The 27,634-nt window shown below is 39.9% G+C and overlaps 1 protein-coding gene across 8 annotated transcripts in view; it reads right to left on the bottom strand.

The window, feature by feature from the left end:
- The window catches only part of LOC149468331 (uncharacterized), a 654,932-nt gene that overhangs the window by 365,996 nt on the left and 261,302 nt on the right, over positions 1–27,634 (bottom strand). Inside the window, exons 13-14 of one of the 8 annotated variants that reach the window (XM_089670290.1) lie at positions 19,766–19,887; positions 3,924–3,975 (exon numbers count right to left, since the gene is read on the bottom strand). The exons of the other annotated variants lie outside the window; for them this stretch is intronic. The gene's annotated coding sequence lies outside the window, so the exon portion shown is untranslated. The remainder of the gene's footprint in view (positions 1–3,923; positions 3,976–19,765; positions 19,888–27,634) is intronic. 8 annotated transcript variants of the gene reach the window in all.

Here is a 27,634-nt window from a genome sequence, read left to right as displayed (position 1 = left end):
TTGATCTCAAAGGGTTTTTCCCATGTAAAAAGTGTCATATTTGTAAAACAACAGGGATGAAAACTAGGAGAATAGAGAGCTTTATGTCAAAGGTCTGAATGTTGATCTGGACCTTAATTGTTTTATTTCAGACACAGAAATAGTTTTATTATATATTATATTAAATAGGGATTTAAGTCTAAATTTTATAGTTGTCCACGTCCCATCTCCTATACCCAGCTCTGGGATATTAGCATACTGGTGGAGTGTAATGGTAATTACTATTTATATTCTAGCTGGGCTTTTAGCTCATTAAAGAGATATCGTTTGGATGACGAGTTCTATTAGTTTCTAGTCTATTTTAGTTATTTTAGAATAGATATTTAGGGGATTAGGAGTAGTTGCCTTTCTGCTGGATTATAGGTATTTTAGATTAACTATTGGTATTTTAATACATGGTAATTGGGTTTTATCATAACTGTGTCTAGGTGCCTTATTTGTATTTTTAAACTCATTAATGTTTAACCAAAATTGTATAGTTTTATATAGGGGTAAAATATTCCCATTTATTTGTCCACTAATAGATTTATGAGGTATAATATGCTATGGGGATTATTTATAGGATTCATTTGCATATAGTGTTATGGATATTGTATATTAATAACAATTAATTTATTCATATTTATTTATGAGATAGCCGGGGGATTTTTTTAAAAATTGTGTATTTATTATTATTTATCTAATATTTATTTGAATAGTGGATGGATAGTGCATATACAATTGATACCACTAGATGGCGTTGGGTATACTATTATGCATTGCTGCTATTGTTATTGTATGTAAGTATATATGTGCGGGTATAGAGTGTTATGCCAGTTATGCCCCCCTGATATGTATATAGAGCATTATACATACTTGCATTTATATACTGGCCCATTTGAGTTGATGGTTTTCATTTATTTTATCAGTGGGCTAATGCCCTATTTCAAGATGGAGCAATCGGTCTGTGTTAAGGGGAGGAGTGAGAGTATATAAGTGGCCGCCGATCTGACGTACACACCCTTTGTAAAGAAGTCGGAAGTGACGAAACGCGTCAAGGACGTGACGTCGGACATAGACGTAGACCGGAAGTTGCGGAGTGGCCATCTTGATTGAAGTTTATTCACTGATTGACGTTTTTTCTGAGGATTCATGTTCCCCGCAATGGAGGATAATGTGTTTTACTATTGTTTTAATTGTAAGCATAACTTTAATAAACTAGACCCTTTTTCTAAGACTTACTACACTCTAAGGATCTTGTTCTTTGACCCATGTCATGATGCCATATGGAGATTGAACAGGGCAGGGATTATCAGATGAGGAGAGCCATTTATACTTGTGGAAGTGTTTAGTCCGGTAAGGTGCATGGTGTGTAAGGTGACGGGGAGTGGATTCACATTACACTAATGCTGTGAACAATAAGGGGAGCACTTTTTGGTATCCCAAAGGATATTGCACTATTGCATGTTTTTTGTCGGAGGTAATACTGATGGGAGAAAAGGACGGCTTGGAGCACCAGTTTTTGTGTATTATTATGAGATTGAAAGTCATTTACAAGTTTTGATAGGGTAAGGGTGTTTAATACAGCCGCTTAGAAGTGGACACTGAGTGGCTTGACACTTTATTAGCACCGGGTGGTTATTATATTCCCTAATGTTTTGTGGGGTAATGCACTATGCAGAATTTTCTTTTTGAGGAACACATGGATATAAAGAAAGCCTTTATTATTATTATTATACAGTATTTATAAAGCGCCAATAGTTCGCTCAGCGCTGTACATTACTTTATGAAGGTGAATTAATTTTAGGAGCACAAATTCACATTGATTTGAGGATATCACAGACGTCAAGAGACTGTTTTCCTAAATACTATCTCCACCATCAGGAGCTCTGGTGAAGACCGGTTGGTACTTAGACCCTGCACCTCGGGTAAGCCTGCATCATCCATTAGGATGACCTGCCAATATACTTATCCTGCTGGTCTGTGGGAACCTCTCTACTGCTACAGCTACTGGTCTTCGGGCCTGACCCCAGGCCAAGACCTATTCACTGATCTACCTCCCCTCTACCTAGCAGCATCAATTATTCTGGTCCTGAGTTTCAGATGGGGACAAAAAGTCCGGAAAAAATAATGAGGGTGCATGGGGTTAACAGGCATTCTTGGGGGCATGTGGAAGAAATCCAGCAGAAGTGCTTGGGTATAACTTAAATTTTTTACACAATTTTTTCTAAGTCTTTTTTTCCCCATCACATAGGGGACATAAAGTCCCTCATGTGATGCATTTTTGGTGACTGACTCTTGATGTCTCACCTGCTCTGGAATGAAACTAATAGAGTGCAGTTCTCGTACTGGCTGGGAAAAGGGACACCACCACCCTGAAGTAACTCTTATATGTCCCTTCTGAGTCATTAACGGGAAGGGGAGATCAGCAAATGGACATTTACAGATCTCCCTAACAACTACATGGTGGTATCTGCCATGCTCGTCCCAGGATAACTGGGATCAGGCACGGAGCCTGGAAATCTGGTGGAGGAGGAACCAAGATTGCCAGTGGGGGACACCAAAAGAGGATGTTTGGGTCCACTCTGTGCAATACCATTACACAGAGAAGGAAAGAATGACATGTTTGTTATTTTACTTTAAAAAAAAAAAAAAAAACAGAATTTGCAACCGCTTTAACAGGAAAGGGAGAGCTCCCTCCCTTCTACCCGCTATGCTGGGGCTGGGTTTGCTAAGCGCAGTGCCTGGAAATACAGGTGTAATATGGTGGAAAAGGAACTTAGACTTTAGAGGGTCAGTTCACCTTTCCCTAACATTTGCCAATACATTTTAAGTGCCTTGCAAAGAAGAGAAAGGAGTGTGATTGGCGGCTATAAGGGGAGGAGGCAGGATTTTTTTTTTTTTTTTAAGCATCTTGCAAAAAAAAAAACAGAAAGGCGCATGATTGGTTGGCTATAAAGGGAGGAGGAGGCTGCAATTTTCTTTTTTTTAAGCATCTTGCAAAAAAGAGAAAGGAGCGTGATTAGCTGGCTATAAGGGGAGGAGACCGGATTTTTTTTTTAAGCATCTTGCAAAAAAGAGATTGACTGGATAGCTATAAGGGAAGGAGGAGGCCTGATTTTTTTTTTTCTAAAACAGGTCTGGTTCTAAAATGCAATTCAACAGACATGTTATGAACAAGCCTTTATTTAGAATTACTGCTCCGGATGGTGCTAATGTGAGACCCCTTCGATATAATGTAATGACCACCCAGCCCAGAGAATGAGTATATGCAACTTTCTGAAAACAGAAATAAACTTCCATTGCCATAATCAGTGAGCAGGCAGGCTTTTTATTGCTAAAGAGACATGCAGTGTTTCTGCAGTAAAATACAGCTGCCCGCCTGCCCGCTGTCTTCTCTGGCTATGTAAACTGAGCTGCACATGCGTATGGTCACTGTGTGCTGGGATGATGACCTCCTGAGCATGTGCAGAAATGACTTCATCCTGCACCAGCCAACGAAGATGGCTGATAGCTAACACTGCCAGGGGAATCATATGCACGGTCGTGTGTGAAGATATGCGCATGTGTATAATACAACTCTCAAAAATAAGAACTGGACGTGCCCTAACTCATGCACATGTGTAAGCACATTAGCATGGTCAGCACACTCACGCACATGAGCTTGAGCGAGCATGGGTGTTTGGCACCCACTTGCCTGGTTGCGGTGATATTCAGATGGTAGGGTTAGAATTTGGCATAAAAAACATGAAAGCATGAATCCATCCTGCCTTGTATCCTACGGTTCAGGCGGGTGGTGGTGGTATAATACACACACACACACATCAATTCAGGGAAATCAAACCTCTTGCTCTATATGTTGAATTTATTCCAGGTAACAACTGCACAACAATGGTTGAGCTTACCTGCACCTGGTGAAGAGTGGGGACACTTGAAACGGTTGTGCAACTGTTAAACCTGAAATGAATTAAACATATTGAGTGAGACATTTTGGAATGCAACGACTTTCCTGGATTGATAGGTCTCTGTGACAGTTTGGAGCCTGTCAGTTACCGGCTATATTTATATATACTGTATCTCTAATCTTACAAATGTATTGGGCTACATTGGATCCAGTCAAGCTCTGTATATATATCTCCAAGGGCCAATTATACGTGACAGAAGCAGAGCACACTGGAGAGTGCAGATAAAACCACTTTAATAAAGAAAACTTTTACATTGTACCTGCATACAAGTGAGTTGATCAGTGCCTATCACCACAATCTGCTCATCCAGAGGTATACCATATTCCAGTTAACTATGGAAACCATCCCCCAATTGTTTGGGATTTTTATAGGCAGAAATACTCAAATAGGTATAAAAGTAAACTTTTTTTGTAGTTTCACAATAACTAAAACAATACTTATAAAATACAGTCATGGCAAAAATTACTAGCACCCCTACATTTCTGTCAGACAATGCACCACTTCGCCCCAGAAAATTGTTGCAATTATAAAGGTTTAGGCATTCTCATATTTCTTTCTTTTGTTTGTTTTGGTATGAGACATAAAAGTGGAGGAACAAAAAGCCAAATCTGACACATTCAATGCAAAATGCCAAAAATGGAATGGACAAAATTATTGGTACCTTCAACCCACCAGTTACAGTACATAGGGGAAACTTGAAATGTACAATTTGTCATGCAAGACCCCAAGCGTTTCAGAGTCATAATGCTCCTTCTTAAGTGATATTCCTGCATGAAATATAGTGTGATCTATGGAACAGAAATTGCAATTTTTGAATACATACACTATCAATATACAGATATATGTAAGTATGCAATACTCACACTAGAGTGAATCAAAAGTTCAAGCATCAGCCGTAGCATAAAAACAAACCACATGGCCACCACTTCCCCACTTGCGTCTCCTTATGGTTCCAGCTACCTGTGGCTCATCAAACAGTCACTGGGGCCGTCTAAGTGATAGGTACGTAAGGTAGGCTGCATTGATGTCAGTCAATACAATCAAAAAAAGATGTAAAAAGGAAGTAACTGCCAAACACCCACCAATTGCTCTTTATGATAGATGTCTGCACAGATAAGGGCCAAAAGCATCCATCTAAGATGACAGTTAGTATTGGATGTTGGAACAGAAGACAATTTTCTACAAGAGAAACAAAATGTATAAATATATATATGTATCAAAACATTCCTTTAGAAGTATATTAAAGTAGAGGCAAATATTTCAGTGGGGAAGCATTAAACAGAGGCTCCCAAGTCACCAAAACAAACATATCCACCAAGTCAATATACTCACCAAATTGTAATCGATCTTATTTATTTTGGTGATTTGGGTGCCTCTATTTAATGCCCCCACTGAAATATATGCCTCTACTTTAATATACTTTCAAAAGAAAATCTTTGATTGAGATATATATATATTATACATATTATATATATACAGTATATATATATATATATATATATATATACACATATATACATACAGTGCTCAGTATAGATATATATATATATACACACACACATACATACAGGTATATCACTTGTATAGAATTCTCTTCTGTTCCACCATCCCAATACTATTTATCATCTTATATGGATGCTTTTGAAATTATCTGCAGACATCTATCATGAATAGCAATTGGTGGGGTGTTTTGCAGTTTCTTCCCTTTTCACATCTATTTTGATTGTATTGACTGATACTAATGCAGCCTTCTTTACTTACCATATCACTTAGGCAGCCCCAGTGGCTGTTTTTAACTTTTCACTCACTATAGTGTGAACAGGGGCAGACTGACCATTTGGAAACTCAGGCACTGCTCGAGGGCCCGTGGTCAGTAGGGGGCCCCATGAGATGCATTGAATGAAGGTAGTTTTTTAGAGGTTGCAAAATAAATAAATTACCGTATCACCCAGTAGATGGCTTCCATTCAGTAGCCCAAAAAGGCATGCAGAAACAAAGGGTTTGTGAAAAGGAATTCACAGAAAAGCGGCTACATTATGAACAGAATGTGATACTCAGAAAAATTTCCAAAAATTATACTTTATTACATATAAATATTAGACATATGGGCAATCGCCCTGGTTTACCATCACCTCAGTATGAGACAATACACACAGACCTAAAACCATATAAAATGACACCAAGATCGGTCTGGATAAATATGCAACAAAGACAATGACCACTATAGTCTAAAGTCCTTGAAGCACTGGCACATAGGTTAACACTTCCTATAGGAGGTGTATACAAAAATTATACCATAGGTATACAATGTCACATGCTATATATATATATATATATATATATAGAGACATATGTCATAACCATGTAGGTTATATCCCATATAGGGAAATTTCCAAAAATTACACCAAGGGTATATAATATCACATGCATGCAGTACGGCGAGCACAGTATGCGTCAAAAGAGAGGCATAACCATAAGCCTATATTAGGCAATAGATGGATATCACATAAAAAAATGCAGTACAATCCTATGCCGGCACATGTGGTTGGGGCCCATTTATCCGTAATAGAAGTGACTGGTTATTAGGACTCTTAAATGAAAAAAGCCCCGATTGTTGCCTGGATGGAGAAATAGATGCAAATTGCAGAACACTGCTATAAATGGTTTCTTCACCACGACATATGGACTGCAAACCACTTTTTGTTAGAAACAAGATAAGGCCCAATGGATCTTCCGCCTGTTGAAATAAACGTGGTATGCCTTGTTTATGTGAAGCACCATAATGTCCCCATCCTGTAGTAAGACAAACAATATAAGGGTATTCACTGTAGGAGCTTTCACTCTATGGTAGACGTTGTTGTCATACAGATCGCATGGGAACTTTTATCTAATGTCCTGTAACAGTCCACTCACCACCTGTGCAATGGGTAATAGGAAAGGAGAAGATGTCCTTCATAATTACTGCCGTGTGGAGCCAGGGAACCACCGCTTACATCAGCCGACATGCCGCGGGTTCCGACCTCTCCATGGCACCTGTGCTGCCTTTGCATGACTCATGGCATGTGAAAATGGCTACCTCCTTGTAGGTCAGCGTGCGTTCCACCTAGTGCGCATGACCGGAAGTGACGTATCTGACGTATGACGTCAACGCGTTTCGCCGATGGGCGTATCTCACTCAGCTTCGTCAGGACCAATGAGATTCCTGCATTTCAGCTTCCTATTTATAGTGGGTTAAGACCCACCCACTTATGCAAAAAATTAACTTGCAGTTGTTCTCAATGGAAGAAAAAAAGGGCTAAATATTTAGCACAGCCGCTGGTCATTATTAAATTAAAAAGACAGGCGACTGGATATATGAAAGAGAGGAAAGGCTTGACAATTCCAACAATGCACAAAGAAATAAAAAATAATAAATAAAAAATATATTCAAATAAAGAGTTACCACATATTCACCAGAAGATGGCAATGTTAATGAAAGAATCTCCAAACCTATTCATTAAGTCAAAGGTATCTAAGAACACAATAATAATTACCGCAAAACCGCCACAAGATGGCAATATTAATTAACGAGTCCCTCTATAGGTTATTTTGCCAAAGATACCTAAACTTCAAAGTAACCACTTATTAGTATACAATTATTCTCAAAGGAGAGGAGAATAGCCAGCTCAACAGTTAGTCCTTTCTCCACTTCTAAATTTATATTCAAATATGTACCATCAGGCCATTAAATACCTCCCTAAATAAAGAAGGTTAACCTTAATAATTTAACATATTGTCTAGCCATTGACAGAGATGAAGAATTACCACAGGTTGGCCATAACATGGCAATATAAGAATACATATCCATAGAGACCTATTTATCCAAAAATACTTGGAGATCACATTCCACATTTAACCCCTTTGGGTACAATGTATCAAGTTTAAATATCCAATATTTCTCCTTTTTTAGCAATTCCCTATCAAAATCACCTCTCCTTTGAGGAAAGTGCAGTGCATAGAAACCTTTTTTAAGGTGGCTGGAATATATTGATTGGAAAGGCTTGTTTTCATGGCATTTATACCAGGAGAAGAGGTTGAGTTGGAAATGCATAAAGCCTTTGCAGCAGAAGGCCCGGGTCTGCCTACTGAGGATGAGGATATTAAAATAAAGTTTCGGGAACATAAAAAGCTGGTTATTAAACGTCTCAACCGGAAATGGGATGTATGCTTCTTGGAAGCCTACATTAGACAGAGTATTATCCCACGCGGTTTGAGAAGTAAGGTAGTCCCGGCTGAACATCTACATAATGAAAGGTTTCTAGAGAAATGGAAAGTGCTATGCATAGAACATGGGATTAATGGCATGAAACTCATAGTTGAGGAAGAAAAACTGCAACTTGAAGAATTAGATCTGGCCATCAGTAAAAGTGTATCAGGATTAGACCCTTTTAAGAATCAGGAGAATTTTGAAAAATATAATGAACAACTTAAAAAGGAAGTTGAAAAAGTTCAAAAAAATCTTAGAACTACTAAACAAACTAAATTTAGACGTGACCTAAAAGATTGGGAAACAGGAGAGATTTTTGATCTCACTACAAAAAGAGGTAGAAGTCGATCTAAACGAAGAGTATTTCGTTCACATTCTAGATCAATGGGGGAAACTGTGTCTAGTGAAAGTGATTCTGAAAATCTCGGGAAATCTGTATCTTTTTTAGACCAACAGGATGGAGAACCTCCCCGAATCAATCAACTGCAGATGGGAAGAGGATCCAAAAAGAAAATAGAGGAATCCTTAAAAAGCAAACATCAGGAGGACAAGGGCAGAACAAGAAGTAAGAGGAGGTAGTAGATGAGACTACCCATGATAAGAAGGTAATCAACTTGGCTAATTTTCCACTCAGAAGGGAACATATTTCTTTATTAAATAAGGGTATGTCCTTTTCACCAGTGACCCCCATGGATGAGTTCGAAGTATTCAAAGATGTTAATTTATTTCTAAGAAAAGTTTTTTTAAGAATGATACATGGTAATCCCAATATGTTGGAAGATATGGCTTCTGACTCTTCCATGGAGGACCGCAAGATGCTCGATATGTTGATATCTCTCATGGAGGAAAATGAGGATGGCGATGAGAATGGAGTAGATCTGGATAATCACAATGATGTGATTAGAAAAGTCGATCTAAATATTAGATCGACAAAAATGCTGAAAATACGTTCCAAAATGAGGATATCGACATTTCTAGATTTTGTTGCTGATGATCTAAAAAATCTTGAGTGGAGAATGCCAATTGGTGACAATCTTACAAAGAAAGAAAGAAAAGCCCTCAAAGAATTGAAAGAGACCAAAAATATTGTAATTAAGAGAAGCGATAAGGGGGGTAATGTAGTTATTTTAAATGAACAAAACTATGTTAAAGAGGTGAAGCGCCTATTGGGAGATTCATCTACGTATAGGAAAGTAGCCACTAATCCCTTTCATGTGGTGGCAAAGAAACTAAATTCCATCTTAGCATTGGGAAAAGAGGTGGGTCTTCTAACTAAAAAAGAGTATGAATATTTGAGAACTGAAGAATTTAATCACCCTACCTCTTACATTATCCCTAAAATACATAAAAATCAAGAAAACCCTCCAGGGAGACCCATTGTTTCTGCCATCAATGGCCCCCTAGACAAAACAGGGAAATATATTGATCTGTTCCTCAAAGATATGGTTCCTAATCTTTCCTCCTATGTAAGAGATACTAAAGATGTGTTGGCTAAAATTGAAAATTTAATTATCAATGAAAACTCCATTCTAGTGGGAATAGATGTGGAATCACTTTACACATCGATCCCACATGAATGTGGTTTGAGATCGGCTTTTTACTTCCTTGACAAAACATACCCTAATTTAGGAGGACAGAATGAATTTATTAGTGAGTTGCTGGACTTTGCATTACGACATAATTTTTTCCAATTTATTAACACCTTTTATCAACAGATTAGAGGTACTAGTATGGGAGCACCGTGGGCTCCGGCCTATGCATGTCTGCATTTAGGTTTTTGGGAGGAGCAGGTCGTCTTCAGGTCAATAAGGTTTCTTGTAAATGTCCAGATTTGGTTAAGATATATAGATGATGTGTTCCTTGTATGGAGAGGAACACCAGAGGAATTAAAACTCTTCATGGAGGAGTTAAATCAAAACTCCTTTAATATTGGACTTACATATGTGTTTGATGAAAGGTGTATTTCCTTTCTGGATTTGGAAATTAGACTTGAGAACGGTAGACTCCTCACAAAAACGTATAGGAAACCTACTGCTGCTAATACCCTATTAGAGGCCAGAAGCTATCATCCACGTTCACTGATTTCGGGAATTCCAGTGGGACAGTTCCTGAGATGTCGGAGAAATTGTTCGAATATTAATGATTTTAGGATGGAAGCACAGGACCTTTATAGAAGATTTAGGGAACGGGGGTATTCTCATTCTCAAATCAGAAAAGCTCGGAGACGGGCATATCAAACTGACCGTAAGGATCTATTATCTCCCAAAAAGGATGAGAAGGTCAAATTAAGTGAGCAACCTGTTAGAATGATAACCCAATTTGGAGCCCAATGGCAAGCTGTGAAACAAATATTAGAAAAACATTGGAAGATTTTAACTCAATGTCCCAAATTGAGTAAAATTGTAGGTGAGCGCCCCCAAATGGTAGCAAGAAGAGCACCAAATCTTGGTGACCTCCTCATCCATTCTGACTATCAACCGTTAAAACAGACAACATGGTTAAAATCACGTACGAAAGGGATGTTTAAATGTGGAAAATGTCAAATTTGTAAATATGTGGATCGTACAGATTCCTTCTATGATTCAAGAAATAGCACTCATTATAAAATTCAAAGTCTTATAAATTGTTCCACAGTGAGAGTATTATACATTTTGACTTGTCCCTGTAAAAAGATGTATATCGGTAAGACCAAAAGACAACTTAAAGTACGAATAGGTGAACATTTTAGAGATATTAGATCTAATGATCCTGAAAGTAATCTTGCCCAACACTATGCTAAATATCATGGAGGTAAACTGGATGGCACTAAAGTGAAAGGTTTCTATGCACTGCACTTTCCTCAAAGGAGAGGTGATTTTGATAGGGAATTGCTAAAAAAGGAGAAATATTGGATATATAAACTTGATACATTGTATCTAGAGATGAGCGAAGTATTCACAAATTCGATTCGGCTGATTCGGCGAATTTCAGGAAGAAATTCGATACGATGCGAATTTATTCGCTACGAAGTTAACTTATAAAAAGGGTTTCTAGGCTTCAGAGAGCCTTTAAATTAGTGCAGAACACTGTACCTTTAATTTAAATGCCCTTGGAGATGAGGAAGGAGAAGGAGAAGGATGAGAAGAAGGAGGAGAAGGATGAGAAGAAGGAGAAGGATGAGAAGAAGGAGAAGGATGAGAAGAAGGAGAAGGATGAGAAGAAGGAGAAGGAGAAGGAGAAGGATGAGAAGAAGGAGAAGGAGAAGGATGAGAAGATGGAGAAGGAGAAGGATGAGAAGATGGAGAAGGAGAAGGATGAGAAGGAGAAGGAGAAGGATGAGAAGAAGGAGAAGGATGAGAAGAAGGAGAAGGATGAGAAGAAGGAGAAGGAGAAGGATGAGAAGAAGGAGAAGGATGAGAAGAAGGAGAAGGATGAGAAGAAGGATGAGAAGAAGGATGAGAAGAAGGAGAAGGATGAGAAGAAGGATGAGAAGAAGGAGAAGGATGAGAAGAATGATGAGAAGAAGGAGAAGGATGAGAAGAAAGAGAAGGATGAGAAGAAGGATGAGAAGAAGGATGAGAAGAAGGAGAAGGATGAGGAGAAGAAGGATGAGAAGAAGGAGAAGGATGAGAAGAAGGAGAAGGATAAGGATGAGAAGAAGGAGAAGGAGAAGGATGAGAAGAAGGAGAAGGATGAGAAGAAGGAGAAGGATGAGAAGAAGGAGAAGGATGAGAAGAAGGAGAAGGAGAAGGATGAGAAGAAGGAGAAGGATGAGAAGAAGGAGAAGGATGAGAAGGATGAGAAGAAGGATGAGAAGAAGGATGAGAAGAAGGATGAGAAGAAGGAGAAGGATGAGAAGAAGGATGAGAAGAAGGAGAAGGATGAGAAGAAGGATGAGAAGAAGGAGAAGGATGAGAAGAAGGAGAAGGAGAAGGATGAGAAGAAGGAGAAGGATGAGAAGAAGGATGAGAAGAAGGATGAGAAGAAGGAGAAGGATGAGAAGAAGGATGAGAAGAAGGAGAAGGATGAGAAGAAGGATGAGAAGAAGGATGAGAAGAAGGAGAAGGATGAGAAGAAGGAGAAGGATGAGAAGAAGGATGAGAAGAAGGAGAAGGATGAGAAGAAGGATGAGAAGAAGGAGAAGGATGAGAAGAAGGAGAAGGAGAAGGATGAGAAGAAGGAGAAGGATGAGAAGAAGGAGAAGGATGAGAAGAAGGAGAAGGATGAGAAGAAGGAGAAGGATGAGAAGAAGGATGAGAAGAAGAAGGATGAGAAGAAGGATGAGAAGAAGGAGAAGGATGAGAAGAAGGATGAGAAGAAGGAGAAGGATGAGAAGAAGGATGAGAAGAAGGAGAAGGATGAGAAGAAGGATAAGGAGGAGAAGGATGAGAAGAAGGATGAGAAGAAGGAGAAGGATGAGAAGAAGGACAGTTCTGTGACAGTTTCTGTCTATTTCTGACAGTTCTGTGACATTCACTCCATACAGCGGTTGAAACATTGTATCTATTTGTTTCCATAAATGACATTCTGCAGATACACTTAGAGGAGCTCTGCAGATACACTTTTTGCCGACTTGGAATTATTCTTATTTTCATCCTACTTCTTCTTCTTCTTCTTCTTCTTCATCCTCAGAAGAAGAAGAGGAGGATGAGGATGAAGAGGAAGAAGAAGAAGAAGTAGGATGAAAATAAGATTAATTCCAAGCCGGCAAAAAGTGTATCTGCAGAGCTCCTCTATTCTGCAGATACACTTAGAGGAGCTCTGCAGATACACTTTTTGCCGGATTGGAATTATTCTTATTTTCATCCTACTTCTTCTTCTTCTTCTTCTTCCTCTTCATCCTCATCCTCCTCTTCTTCTTCTGAGGATGAGGATGAAGAAGAAGAAGAAGAAGTAGGATGAAAATAAGAATAATTCCAAGCCGGCAAAAAGTGTATGTGCAGAGTTCCTCTATTCTGCAGATACACTTAGAGGAGCTCTGCAGATACACTTTTTGCCGGCTTGGAATTATTCTTATTTTCATCCTACTTCTTCTTCTTCATCCTCATCCTCTTCTTCTTCTGAGGATGAGGATGAAGAAGAAGAAGAAGAAGTAGGATGAAAATAAGAATTCCAAACCGGCAAAAAGTGTATCTGCAGAGTTCCTCTATTTCTGACAGTTCTCTGACAGCTCCTTCACATGTACAGCGGTTGAAACATCTGTATCCTAAATGGAAACTAATAGATACAATGTTTCAACCGCTGTACATGTGAAGGAACTGTCAGAGAAATGTCAGAAATAGCGGAGCTCTCTGCAGGGACACTTTTGCCGGCTGATCGGGAAAAATCCGATTCGCGCACCCGAAGTAGGCAAATATTCGGATTCGCCGCGAATCGAATTTTTCCTGAAATTCGTATCGAATTCCGGTTCGCCTGGTTCGATTCGCTCATCTCTAATTGTATCCAAAGGGGTTAAATGTGGAATGTGATCTCCAAGTATTTTTGGATAAATAGGTCTCTATGGATATGTATTCTTATATTGCCATGTTATGGCCAACCTGTGGTAATTCTTCATCTCTGTCAATGGCTAGACAATATGTTAAATTATTAAGGTTAACCTTCTTTATTTAGGGAGGTATTTAATGGCCTGATGGTACATATTTGAATATAAATTTAGAAGTGGAGAAAGGACTAACTGTTGAGCTGGCTATTCTCCTCTCCTTTGAGAATAATTGTATACTAATAAGTGGTTACTTTGAAGTTTAGGTATCTTTGGCAAAATAACCTATAGAGGGACTCGTTAATTAATATTGCCATCTTGTGGCGGTTTTGCGGTAATTATTATTGTGTTCTTAGATACCTTTGACTTAATGAATAGGTTTGGAGATTCTTTCATTAACATTGCCATCTTCTGGTGAATATGTGGTAACTCTTTATTTGAATATATTTTTTATTTATTATTTTTTATTTCTTTGTGCATTGTTGGAATTGTCAAGCCTTTCCTCTCTTTCATATATCCAGTCGCCTGTCTTTTTAATTTAATAATGACCAGCGGCTGTGCTAAATATTTAGCCCTTTTTTTCTTCCATTGAGAACAACTGCAAGTTAATTTTTTGCATAAGTGGGTGGGTCTTAACCCACTATAAATAGGAAGCTGAAATGCAGGAATCTCATTGGTCCTGACGAAGCTGAGTGAGATACGCCCATCGGCGAAACGCGTTGACGTCATACGTCAGATACGTCACTTCAGGTCATGCGCACTAGGTGGAACGCACGCTGACCTACAAGGAGGTAGCCATTTTCACATGCCATGAGTCATGCAAAGGCAGCACAGGCGCCATGGAGAGGTCGGAACCCGCGGCATGTCGGCTGATGTAAGCGGTGGTTCCCTGGCTCCACACGGCAGTAATTATGAAGGACATCTTCTCCTTTCCTATTACCCATTGCACAGGTGGTGAGTGGACTGTTACAGGACATTAGATAAAAGGTCCCATGCGATCTGTATGACAACAACGTCTACCATAGAGTGAAAGCTCCTACAGTGAATACCCTTATATTGTTTGTCTTACTACAGGATGGGGACATTATGGTGCTTCACATAAACAAGGCATACCACGTTTATTTCAACAGGCGGAAGATCCATTGGGCCTTATCTTGTTTCCAACAAAAAGTGGTTTGCAGTCCATATGTCGTGGTGAAGAAACCATTTATAGCAGTGTTCTGCAATTTGCATCTATTTCTCCATCCAGGCAACAATCGGGGCTTTTTTCATTTAAGAGTCCTAATAACCAGTCACTTCTATTACGGATAAATGGGCCCCAACCACATGTGCCAGCATAGGATTGTACTGCATTTTTTATGTGATATCCATCTATTGCCTAATATAGGCTTATGGTTATGCCTCTCTTTTGACGCATACTGTGTTCGCCGTACTGCATGCATGTGATATTATATACCCTTGGTGTAATTTTTGGAAATTTCCCTATATGGGATATAACCTACATGGTTATGACATATGTCTCTATATATATATATATATATATAGCATGTGACATTGTATACCTATGGTATAATTTTTGTATACACCTCCTATAGGAAGTGTTAACCTATGTGCCAGTGCTGCAAGGACTTTAGACTATAGTGGTCATTGTCTTTGTTGCATATTTATCCAGACCGGTCTTGGTGTCATTTTATATGGTTTTAGGTCTGTGTGTATTGTCTCATACTGAGGTGATGGTAAACCAGGGCGATTGCCCATATGTCTAATATTTATATGTAATAAAGTATAATTTTTGGAAATTTTTCTGAGTATCACATTCTGTTCATAATGTAGCCGCTTTTCTGTGAATTCCTTTTCACAAACCCTTTGTTTCTGCAGGCCCCATGAGATGCCCCTGGTACCTTCTTCATCGGCTTTTTTGAGTTTGGGCAAGGACACAGGGGCCCCATGATTCCCTATTGCCCGGGGGCCCCATGAGTTGTCAGTCCGCCCCTGAGTGTGAGTATTGCATTCTTATACAGATATATTGATTTTGATGCATCGTATATATAATGATATTCTATACATTCTAAAATTGCAATTTCAGTTCCATAGATTACCCCACTCTCTATTCAGAAATACCCCGAAGAAGGAGCTTTATGACTCTGAAACACTCGGGATCTTGTATGACAAATTCTACATTTCAAGTTGTCAAAGTGGCACATAATTGTGAAGTGGAAGGAAAATGAGAAATGGTTTTCAACATTTTTTATAAATAAATATGTGAAAAGTGTGGCATGCATTTGTATCCAGCCCCCCGGAGTCAATACTTTGTAGAACCCCTTTAACTGCAACTACAGCTGCAAGTCTTTTTGGGGATGTCTCTACCAGCTTTGCACATCTAGAGAGTGAAATGTTTGCCCATTCATCTGTGCAAAATAGCTCAAGATCTGTCAGACTGGATGGAGAGTGTCTGTGAACAGCAATTTTCAAGTCTTGCCACACATTCTCAATTGGATTTAGGTCTGGACTTTGACTGGGCCATTCTAACACATGAATATGCTTTGATCTAAACCATTCCATTGTAGCTCTGGCTGTATGTTTAGGGTCATTGTCCTGCTGGAAGGTAAACCTCCACCCCGGTCTCAAGTCTTCTGAAGACTTTAACAGGGTTTCTTTTAAACACTTCAAGTCCGGACACTTTCACCCCCTTCCTGTCCAGGCCAATTTTCAGCTTTCAGCGCTATCACACTTTGAATGACAATTGTGCAGTTATGCAAGACTGTACCCATATGAATTTTTTAGCATTTTTTTTGAGACAGATAAAGCTTTATTTTGGTGCTATTTATTCACCATTGTGATTTTTATTTTTTTGCTATATAAATGAAAAAGTCCAAAAATTTAGAAAAAAAGTGTTTTTCTTATAACATTTTGCAAATACATAATATTTCAACATAAATCTTGACCAACATTTATTCAGTTATCTTTTTAGTAAAAACAAATAACCCAAATTAGTTTATAACCAAAAATTATAATAAAAAAATATATATATGTATTTTGATTTTATTTTTTTATATTATTTATTATTATTTTTTTTTACATACTGTCACCCTAGCAGTACAGTGTCACCATGGTGACAATATACTACTTGTGGGGGTGATGAAGATTTTTTTTTTTTTCTTTTACACTGATTGCCTTTACACCCATAAAGGCTGTAAAAGCAATAATTTCTCCTTCTTTCTGGCTGCATTCTTGCAGCCATTGAGAAATACTGTGTGAGCTGTGATTGGTCACAGCTTGTCAAATGGTACAAGGGTGTGGTGAATAGCCTTGTACCATGTGACCTCTGTGATCATTCACAGATGTCACACGTAGTAAGCAATGATGTCAGAAAAGACATCTTGCTTACTACTCTGCATGTGATACTGTTTGGCTAATCAGTGATCACATGATTGGGACCTCACACGACGATCGGTGTTCCACTGTGTCTGGAGGACACTCCCAGGGAGTGTGCACACCCAGGAGAGGGCCACCCGCCCATGCGCTGCCACTGTCCGGCTGTATATATAACGGCCGGACGGCAGGTGGGAAGATGGATGGAGCTAAATACAGGGCAATCTTAACCATCAACTCTGACCAGCTTCCCTGTTCTTGCTGAAGAAAAGCATACCCACAACATGATGCTGCCACCACCATGTTTTACGGTGGAGATGGTGTGTTCAGGGTGATGTGATTTGCAATGTTAGTTTTCTACCACACATAGCGTTTTGCTTTTAATACAAAAAGTTTAATTTTGGTCTCATCTGACCAGAGCAATTTCTTCCACATGTTTGCGGTGTTCCCCACATGTCTTCTCTCAAACTGCAAACTGGACTTCTTATGGCTTTCTTTCAACAATGGCTTTCTTCTTGCCACTCTTTCATAAAGGCCAGATTTGTGGAGTGCACAACTAATAGTTCTCCTGTGGACAGATTATCACACCTGAGCTATGGATCACTGCAGCTCCTCCACAGTTACCATGGGCCCCTTGGCTGCTTCTCTGATTAATGCTCTCCTTCCCCTGCCTGTCTGTTTAGGTGGACGGCCATGTCTCGGTAGGTTTGCAGTTGTGCCACTCTTTCCATTTTCGAATGATGGATTGAACAGTGCTCCGTGAGATGTTCAAAGCTTGGGATGCTTTTTTATAACATAACCCTGCATTAAACCTCTCCACAATTTTATCCCTGACCTGTCTCGTGTGTTCCTTAGCCTTCATGATGCTGTTTGTTCACTAATGTTCTCTAACAAACCTTTGAGGGCTTCACAGAACAGCTGGATTTATACTGATATTAAATTATACATAGATGGACTGATTAGATGATTTCTGAAGGCAGTTGGTTCCACTAGATTTTACTTAGGGGTATCTGAATACAAATGCACGTCCCACTTTTTGAAAACCATTTCTCATTTTCCTTCCACTTCACAATTATGTGCCACTTTGTGTTGGTCTATCACATAAAATCCCAATAAAATATATTTACGTTTTTGGTTGTAACATGACAAAATGTGGACAATTTCAAGGGGTATGAATACTTTTTCAAGGCACTGTATACACCATAGTTTGTGGTCTATAACTTTCCTACAGACTAAATAATAAACACTGATTTGAGTTATTTTCACCAAAGAAATGTAGCAGAATACATGTTGGCCTAAATTTAGTAAGAACAATTATTTATTTGCAAAATTTTATAATAGAAACGAAGAAAAATGTGTTTCTTTTTTCAAAAATGTTTTTGTTTTTAAATTCAGCAAAAAATAAAAAACTGAGTGGTGATTAACCACTTGCCTACTGGGCACTTTCACCCCCTTCCTGCCCAGGCCAATTTTCATCTGTTAGTGCTGTCGCACTTTCAACAACAATTGCACGGTCATGCAGCACTGTACCCATATGAAATTTTTATACGTTTATTTCACACAAATACAGCTTTCTTTTGGTGGTATTTAACTGCTTCCCGTTTGCCCTATAGCAGAAATACTGCTATAGATCGGCACGGGTGCACAAAATCACATATATATATATATATATATACATGCGAGTTTGCATTTATAGGTAGGGGGCGCGCGCTCCCTACCTGCGCCGTCATTCGCGGCTGCGGCCATCAATCACCGAGTTCCAGCCAGTGATTACTCGTGATTACTTGCCGTGCCCGGTGATTGCCGACCATCTCCAAAAACAGTTCTCCTCCCTGTCAGCTCCTGCACACTGCTTTGCATGGCTGTGCAGTGAAGCACAAACACACAGCCCCTAGTGAAACAGCACACAGCTAATCCTTTGATTGCCCCACATGTTAACCCCTTCCTGTCCAGTGCCATTAGTACAGTGTCAGTGGTTTTTACTAGGGATATCAGTGACACCAAGTCAGTTTCCCCAGTGTCTGAATGCCCACTGCAGTCCCGCAGTCCTGCTAAAAGTCACTGATCGCCGACATTACTAGTAAAAAAAAAATCCACTATATATACCGCCATTTGTAAACGCTATAACTTTTACGTAAACCAATTAATTTACACGTATTGGGATTATTTTTTAGCAAAGACATGTCGCAGAATACATTTTGGCCTAAATTTAGGACAAAATTCGATTTTTAAAATTCTTTTACTGGACATGTTTAATATCAAACAGTCAAAAATATTGTTTTTTTTCTCAAAATTGTCGATCTTATTTTTTTTTTTATAGCGCAAAAAATAAAAAACGCACAGGTGATCAAATACCACTGAAATAAAGCTCAATTCATGGGGAACAAAAGGACATAAATTCCATTCGGGTGCAGCGTTGTGTAACCGCGCAATTGTCAGTTAAAAAGTACCACAGCACCGCAATGCCAAAAAAATGGCATGGTCAGGAAGGGGCGGGGGGGGGGGGGGTAAATCCTCAGGAGGGCAAGTGGTTTTTCCTGGACCGGCTGAGTGGTGATGTCAGCTGACAGGGGGTTTTAGAAAACGGGTCACATGAGTGCTGAATGAACTGCACTACGGTGATTCCCAGGAGAAGTAGAGCCAACGAGCTTTGGCTTTACTCCTCCTTTAACGAACCCATAAAAAGAAAAAAACTATGGCACTCACCTCAGTGACAATGTAGACCAAATAGGGGAGAGCTTTGTTCACTTTGGCATTCTGTCTCTTTCCATTTTCTCCTTCACTGATTGTACCTCAAGTGCGACTCACAAATCCTTGCTCTTCATCTTCTGAAACGCAATCAAATAATTCATTACTTGGATACCTCAGTAAAACATGTCATCTGTACAACAGAAGACCCCATTTCTGTGTGGAAGAGGGATAAAAATTAAATTATATCTGCAGCCTATTGGTTCCTTTCCCCCCTGCATTGGTGGTCAAAGTAGTGAAAGTTACCCCCCTGCATTGGGGATCACCTACCTGATTACAAAACTTTATTTACATAGTTACATAGTTAGTCTGGCTGAAAAAAGACAAAAGTCCATCCAGTTAACCATTAATAAAAAAAAAAGAAGTTAAAATCCTATACCCACAGTTGATCCAGAGGAAGGCAAAAAAAAACAGCAAAGCATGATCCAATTTTCTACTGCAGGGAAAAAAAATCCTTCCTGATCCCCCGAAAGGCAATCGGATATTTCCTGGATCAACTTTATCTATAAATGTTAGTATCCAGTTATATTCTGTGTATCCAAGAAAGAATCCAGGACTTTTTTTTAAAACAATCCACTGAGCTGGCCAGAACCAACTCTTCAGGGAGTCTATTCCACATTTTCACAGCTCTCACTGTGAAGAAATCTTGCCATGTCTGGAGATTACATTTCTTTTCCTCCAGACGTAAAGAGTGCCCCCTTGTCCTCTGTGATGACCTCAGGGTGAATAACTCTACACCGAGTTCACTATATGAACCACTGATGTATTTATACATGTTGATCATATCCCCCCTAAATCTCCTCTTCTCCAGAGAAAATAAATTCAGTTCTTATAATCTTTCCTCATAGCTGAGCTCCTCCATGCTTCGTATCAGTTTGGTTGCCCTTCTCTGTACTTTCTCCAGTTCCCCAATGTTCTTTTTGTGAATTGGTGCACAAAACTGAACTGCATAATCCAGATGAGGTTTTACTAATGATTTGTACCGGGGTAATATGATATCTCTCTCTCTGGAGTCTATACCTCTTTTAATACAAGAGAGGATTTTGCTCGCTTTAGAAACCGCAGCCATTATTAAGCTTGTGATCTACCAGAACCCCCAGATCCTTCTCCACCATTGATTCCCCAGTTGTACCCCCCCCCCCAGTATGTATGATGCATGCATATTCTAAACCCCCAAGTGCATCAGCTTACATTTATCAACATTAAACCTCATTTGCCACATAGTTGCCCAAATAAACAGTGCATTGAGCTCGGCTTGTAAAATGAAGACATCCTGTATGGACGTTATTCCACTGCACAGCTTGGTGTCATCTGCAAAGACTGAAATGGGATTTTTAATCCCAGACCCTATATCATTTATAAATATATTAAAAAGTAAGGGTCCCAACACTGAACGTTGGGGTACACCACTGATGACCTCAGACCATTCAGAGTATGAATCATTAACAATTACTCAAACTTACATTAACAAAATGTAAACAATGTCTTGGTTACCATGGTAAGCAAATGTAAACAATGGCTTGCTTAAAGTGCATGTTATGGCAAAACTAGCTATTACTGATTTCTGATTGTTGTCTGTGTCTTCAATGGGGAGATTCAACATCTATCACCAAGACAAAATCAAACATTTATGGACAAATCTTCACTGCCAGCTATTGTATCCTGACAGCCAGCTCCAGCAACTGTCAGAATACCTGATCAGCGGCTACATCCAATTGACTAAGGGGGCTGTTCAGCTGATAGTTTTCCACCGAGCTCCTTTAACAAAAGTCAATTGAACAATCAATTTTTGTCAAGCTGGAAGATGTGGACAGGGGCAGCATGAATCAGCTGAAACTCAAGCCATACATAGCAGCAAAAAAAACACCAATTATCCTGATAGAGTAAGGAAGGCTAAGAAACTATATAAAAAACAACAACTTTTGGCTATACAAATACTTCAAATGAATGACTATCTACTTCATATTTGTCAAAACTCCCTTAAACATCATTTTCTGATTTCCGAGTGATGAGTGAAAAGCAGCTGACAAAAACAATCAGAAAACACCAACAAAAATAGGGATCCACACATATGTACAATAAAGACTGCCGTCAAGAGACAACTTGCAGGGGTTTCCTCGGCCTGCTCACACAGGGAAAAAAACAAAAAAAATGATTAGCAGCTAGTTAAAATAAACTACTAAATAAAAAACCTTTTGTTTCCCTTCACACGGGTGAGCCAATCCGGTCCCCCTGTCAGTTTTTCAGCTGGAACTAAACCAGATATTCTATACAAGTCTATGGGCACTAGGGTTGCACCTCATCCCCTTAAACCTGAACACATTAATTACACAGGTTCTGTGGCTGATTAAGGTGGTCATTAAACTCACCTGGTGCCTTATCTGTATTAACTCAGCCTCAGAACCTGGGTATATTAATATGTGTTCGGTTTTAAAGGGATGAGGTGGCAACCCTAATGGGCACATGAATGTAAATAGTCGTCCATTTACATTCGCTTACTTCTGAGTCCAACCATTTCTGGGGGGAAAAAATGGAAAAGTCTGAGCCTTTTTCCATTTTTTCCAACAGGACGGAACAGAGGACATCTAAAGTATATGGCTGATAACAGATCTAATATGGATCCTGAAAACTCAGTTTTTTTAATGGAGCTAAACACTGAACAAAAATGTAGCATCCATCCTGTTCTGCTCAATTCAGTGGGGGGTCTATTTATGGTGCCCGTGTGAAAGGGGCCTTGGGCTGTATGTATATTGTATGGTGATTTTTTTTTTTTAGGCTTCTCAAATGCCCTTATTACTCATTAAGCCTGGATTCACACCTACATGATTTACCACACATGAATTTCCACTGAAATAGAAGATCAGCATAGAACTTCAGCTGCTATAACTCTGTATCGGCAAATCTTGACAAAGGTATCCTCTCTACTTATGCTTTTTTTCCTCATCGCATGCTCAGATTGAATTGTCCAGGTTTGTAAAAGTTTTCCATTAGCGCAACAAATTAGGTATTGAACGCACTGTATTTTAGGAGCTGTACCTTAAAGTTGAGCTCAAGACCCATCAATTGGAGTAGTTTTCTATACATAAAGAAAAAAAATCATTACATTTACCAAGTTTAAGAACTAGAGTGTCAGGATGAAAAAAAATATCACCGAGAGCATCACTGACCTTCATAAAATATTTAAGTAAAACAGAATTTCATTCAGCTAAAGGGAAGTATGTGCAGTAATGTCTACTGATTATAAGACTGCTATTTACACAGCCATCAGAGAAGAGGAACACATCAGACTGCAGAGAAGAGGGACATCCCAACACAGCCTGGGAAACGGTTTAAATGAGCAAAATAAGATGTCAGAAAAGTGTATGTAAGAAAACAAGAAAAATACATTTCTTCAGTATATATCGTCAATACATACACACCTCCCCGTGGTTTATCCCTGTTTTCCATGTGCCCTGGTCACAGCAGATCGCTGGTGTGATGTACAGTGAGGAAATATACAGACGTGCTGCATTTTCATACAGTGGAACAAATAGGAACTGCATGTCCCCACACAGCACTGCAGTGCAGAGATATGGATGAAGTGGGACTATGTGACACTTCACCAGGGGTGTTGACATTTTTGAAAAAACTACTTGTCCAGGGACTAAATCGGGGCCCCAATCTACTTGTCCCTCATGACAATCTACTTGTCCAGATAAAAAAAAAAAAAAAACGTAACCAAAACCATATTTAAATCAGAGGTGATTTTAGGAATCTCTGGGGATTTTAAAATCAAAAGAGGCTTTATGGCGACTTAAACGTGTAATATTTTTAACATTGTGCTGTATATCTCCTCCTCCCCTCCCTGCCTGTCTTCAGCACCACACCCAGGGACTAGCAAGGAGGAGAGACACCTTGCAGTGTGATGAACAACGATTGGCTGCTCGTCAGGAAGGGGGATGGGCGGGGAATCAGGGCTTATACTTTATCCCTTTCGCCGCCAGGGCCGTTTTTGAGTTTTTTGCACATTTCAAAAATCATTTTAGGCCTGAAGATTACATAAAACCACCAAACATTATATATTTTCTGAAAGCAGAGACCCTAGAGAATACAATAGTGGTAGTTCCAATTTTTTATGTTGCATGATTTTACCGCAAAATTTTAGTACAAAAAACAAGTTAATTTTAGGGCACAAAAAAGCAATAAATTACAATATTTTGTTTTGTAAAATATAAAAGATGATGTTGCAGTGAGTAAATAAATATCCAACTTGTCAAACCTTTTGTGTGCGCTCGTGAAATGACGACGAACTTCAGTACCCTATATTTTCTATAGGTCAACACTTTTAAAGCTCCATATAGGTCATCAATTAAGTGTTACAAAGGAGGTCTGGTGCTAAAATTATTGTTCTCATTTTGGTTTTATTTTCAATCACATAGGGGACAAAGTGATGATTTTTGGTGACAGGTTCTCTTTGAGACATCCAAGGCCCTGGATGTCTCCCCTCTGACCCACTGAATGCACATCGCACCGCATTACATTTTTTCTGGGGATTGCATTACAATCTCTCAGCAGGGAACCGGGTAAGCGCAAGAAGGGGAGGGGAGCGGACTCGTCTGCTATTCTCCCTCCCCTCTAGCAAACGGCGGGAAGGGCCAGCAGATGGGCAAGCGGAGCCCGGGAGACCTCACACGGGAAGGGGGAGGGATTGAAGGTGCGCAGAGAGGCTTGCACTATGTGGAAGCAATCGGCCCTAATGCTTCCACCTGATAGGCGAGCCGCGCAATTGTCATTCAAAGTGTGACAGTGTTGAAAGCTGAAAATTGGCCTGGGCAGGAAGGGGGTGAAAGTGTCCAGACTTAAAGTGGTTAAAGCTTTACTTCTACTCTAATGACATTCACAACTATTACACTGGCTCTGGATGCCATTACTCCCTATGCATCTGTGACTAAGCTGGGCCGGTCTTATTTTGCTGTATTGGCTAATCAGCCTCCAATCCTCATCACCATTAAGCTGTGAGCTTTTCAAAACCGCCTATATCGAACTATCTTTATTGTGAATAACAGGGATTTATTTCCATAGTGGCACCGATCTGGACATGTATAGCCCTCTATTCATACTGGATTTTCATTCGAGTTCCCTGTCATATACAGTGGGGCAAAAAAGTATTTAGTCAGCCACCAATTGTGCACGTTCTCCCACTTAAAAAGATGAGAGAGGCCTGTAATTGGCATCATAGGTAGACCTCAACTATGAGAGACAATATGAGAAAAAAAATCCAGACAATCACATTGGCTGATTGGAAAGAATTTATTTGCAAATTATGGTGGAAAATAAGTATTTAGTCACCTACAAAAAAGCAAGATTTCTGGCTCTCACAGACCTGTACCTTCTTCTTTTAGAGGCTCCTCTGTCCTGCACTCATTACCTGTATCAATGGAACCTGTTTGAACTTGTTATCAGTATAAAAGACACCTGTCCACAACCTCAAACAGTCACACTCCAAACTCCACTATGGTGAAGATCAAAGAGCTGTCGAAGGACACCAGAAACAAAATTGTAGACCTGCACCAGGCTGGGAAGACTGAATCTGCAATAGGCAAGCAGCTTGGTGTGAACAAATCAACTGTGGGAGCAATAATTAGAAAACATACAAGACCACTGATAATCTCCCTCGATCTGGGGCTCCATGCAAGATCTCACCCCGTGGGGTCAAAATGATCACAAGAACGGTGAGCAAAAATCCCAGGACCACACGGGGGGACCTAGGGAATGACCTGCAGAAAGCTGGGACCAACGTAACAAAGGCTACTATCAGTAACACACTACGCTGCCAGGGGCTCAGATCCTGCAGTGCCAGACGTGTCCCCCTGCTTAAGCCAGTACATGTCCGGGCCCGTCTGAAGTTTGCTGGACAGCATTTGGATGATCCAGAAGAGGATTGGGAGAATGTCATATGGTCAGATGAAACCAAAATAGAACTGTTTGGTAGAAACACAACTCGTCGTGTTCGGAGGAGAGAGAATGCTGAGTTGTGTCCAAAGAACACCATACCTACTGTGCAGCATGGGGGTGGCAACATCATGCTTTGGGGCTGTTTCTCCACAAAGGGACCAGGACGACTGATCCATGTACAGGACAGAATGAATGGGGCCATGTATCGTGAGATTTTGAGTGCAAACCTCCTTCCATCAGCAAGGGCATTGTGGATGAAACGTGGCTGGGTCTTCCAACATGACAATGATCCAAAACATACCGCCCGGGCAACGAAGGATTGGCTTCATAAGAAGCATTTCAAGGTCCTGGAGTGGCCTAGCCAGTCTCCAGATCTCAACCCCATAGAAAACCTTTGGAGGGAGTTGAAAGTCCGTGTTGCCCAGCGACAGCCCCAAAACATCACTGCTCTAGAGGAGATCTGCATGGAGGAATGGGCCAACATACCAGCAACAGTGTGTGCCAACCTTGTGAAGACTTACAGGAAACGTTTGACCTCTGTCATTGCCAACAAAGGATATATAACAAAGTATTGAGATGAACTTTTGATATTGACCAAATACATATTTTCCACCATAATTTGCAAATAAATTCCTTCCAAATCAGCCAATGTGATTGTCTGCATTTTTTTTCTCATTTTGTCGCTCATAGTTGAGGTCTACCTATGATGCCAATTACAGGCCTCTCTCATCTTTTTAAGTGGCAGAACTTGCACAATTGGTGGCTGACTAAATACTTTTTTGCCCCATTGTATATATGCAACTTAACCTCCCTAGTGGTCTGATTATGTCAGTATTTCTCTGCTCAAAGCGGTACGGAAAATAAGTATTTGGTCACCTACAAACAAGCAAGATTTCTGGCTCTCACAGACCTCTACCTTCTTCTTTAAGAGGCTTCTCTGTCCTGCACTCATTACCTGTATCAATGGCACCTGTTTGAACTTGTTATCAGTATAAAAGACACCTGTCCACAACCTCAAACAGTCACACTCCAAAAACCACTATGGTGAAGATCAAAGAGCTGTCGAAGGACACCAGAAACAAAATTGTAGACCTGCACCAGGCTGGGAAGACTGAATCTGCAATAGGCAAGCAGCTTGGTGTTAACAAATCAACTGTGGGAGCAATAATTAGAAAATGGAAGACATACAAGACCACTGATAATCTCCCTCGATCTGGGGCTCCACGCAAGATCTCACCCCGTGGGGACAAAATGATCACAAGAACGGTGAGCAAAAATCCCAGGACCACACGGGGGGACCTAGGGAATGACCTGCAGAGAGCTGGGACCAACGTAACAAAGGCTACCATCAGTAACACACTAAGCCGCCACTACGCCAGTGGGAGAACTTGCACAATTGGTGGCTGTCTAAATACTTTTTTGCCCCACTGTATATATGCAACTTAACCTCCCTAGTGGTCTGATTATGTCAGTATTTCTGTGCTGAAAGCGGTACATTTTTTTGCATGGAAATATGTTGTTTTTTTATTGTAGGCCTGTAATTCCAAGGAATAACTCACTGAAATCTGTCCGAACAAGAGTCTAGTAAATCCCAGAGCAACGCTTCAGGGTAATCCCAAGTGTAGCTCAGGGTTACCGCTTTTGGTACTGAAAGTTAACCCCGAGCTACACTTGGGAATACCACCAAGGAGGTTAATGTGCTGTTAGTTTTATGAAGGCCTTGGTCTGTTTGGTGAGTTCATTTCCCAGAGCTCAGTTACCTGCCTATGTGGCTGAATAAGTGTGTTCCCGATATATGAGACTCTGGATAGAAATGACTCATCAACTTTGCTCATTTAAGACGGAGGGTAGTTGTTTAGCGATTAATTTGTTACTGTGTGTGGCCCGGGTCAT

The sequence above is a fragment of the Staurois parvus genome, unplaced genomic scaffold, assembly GCF_062004578.1.
Source record: "Staurois parvus isolate SC_StPar_1 unplaced genomic scaffold, SC_StPar_1.0 ptg000089l, whole genome shotgun sequence".
NCBI classification, from domain to species: Eukaryota; Metazoa; Chordata; class Amphibia; order Anura; family Ranidae; genus Staurois; species Staurois parvus.
The sequence above is the reverse complement of the archived record's forward strand: the minus strand, read 5'-3'. Positions and strand labels throughout refer to the sequence as shown.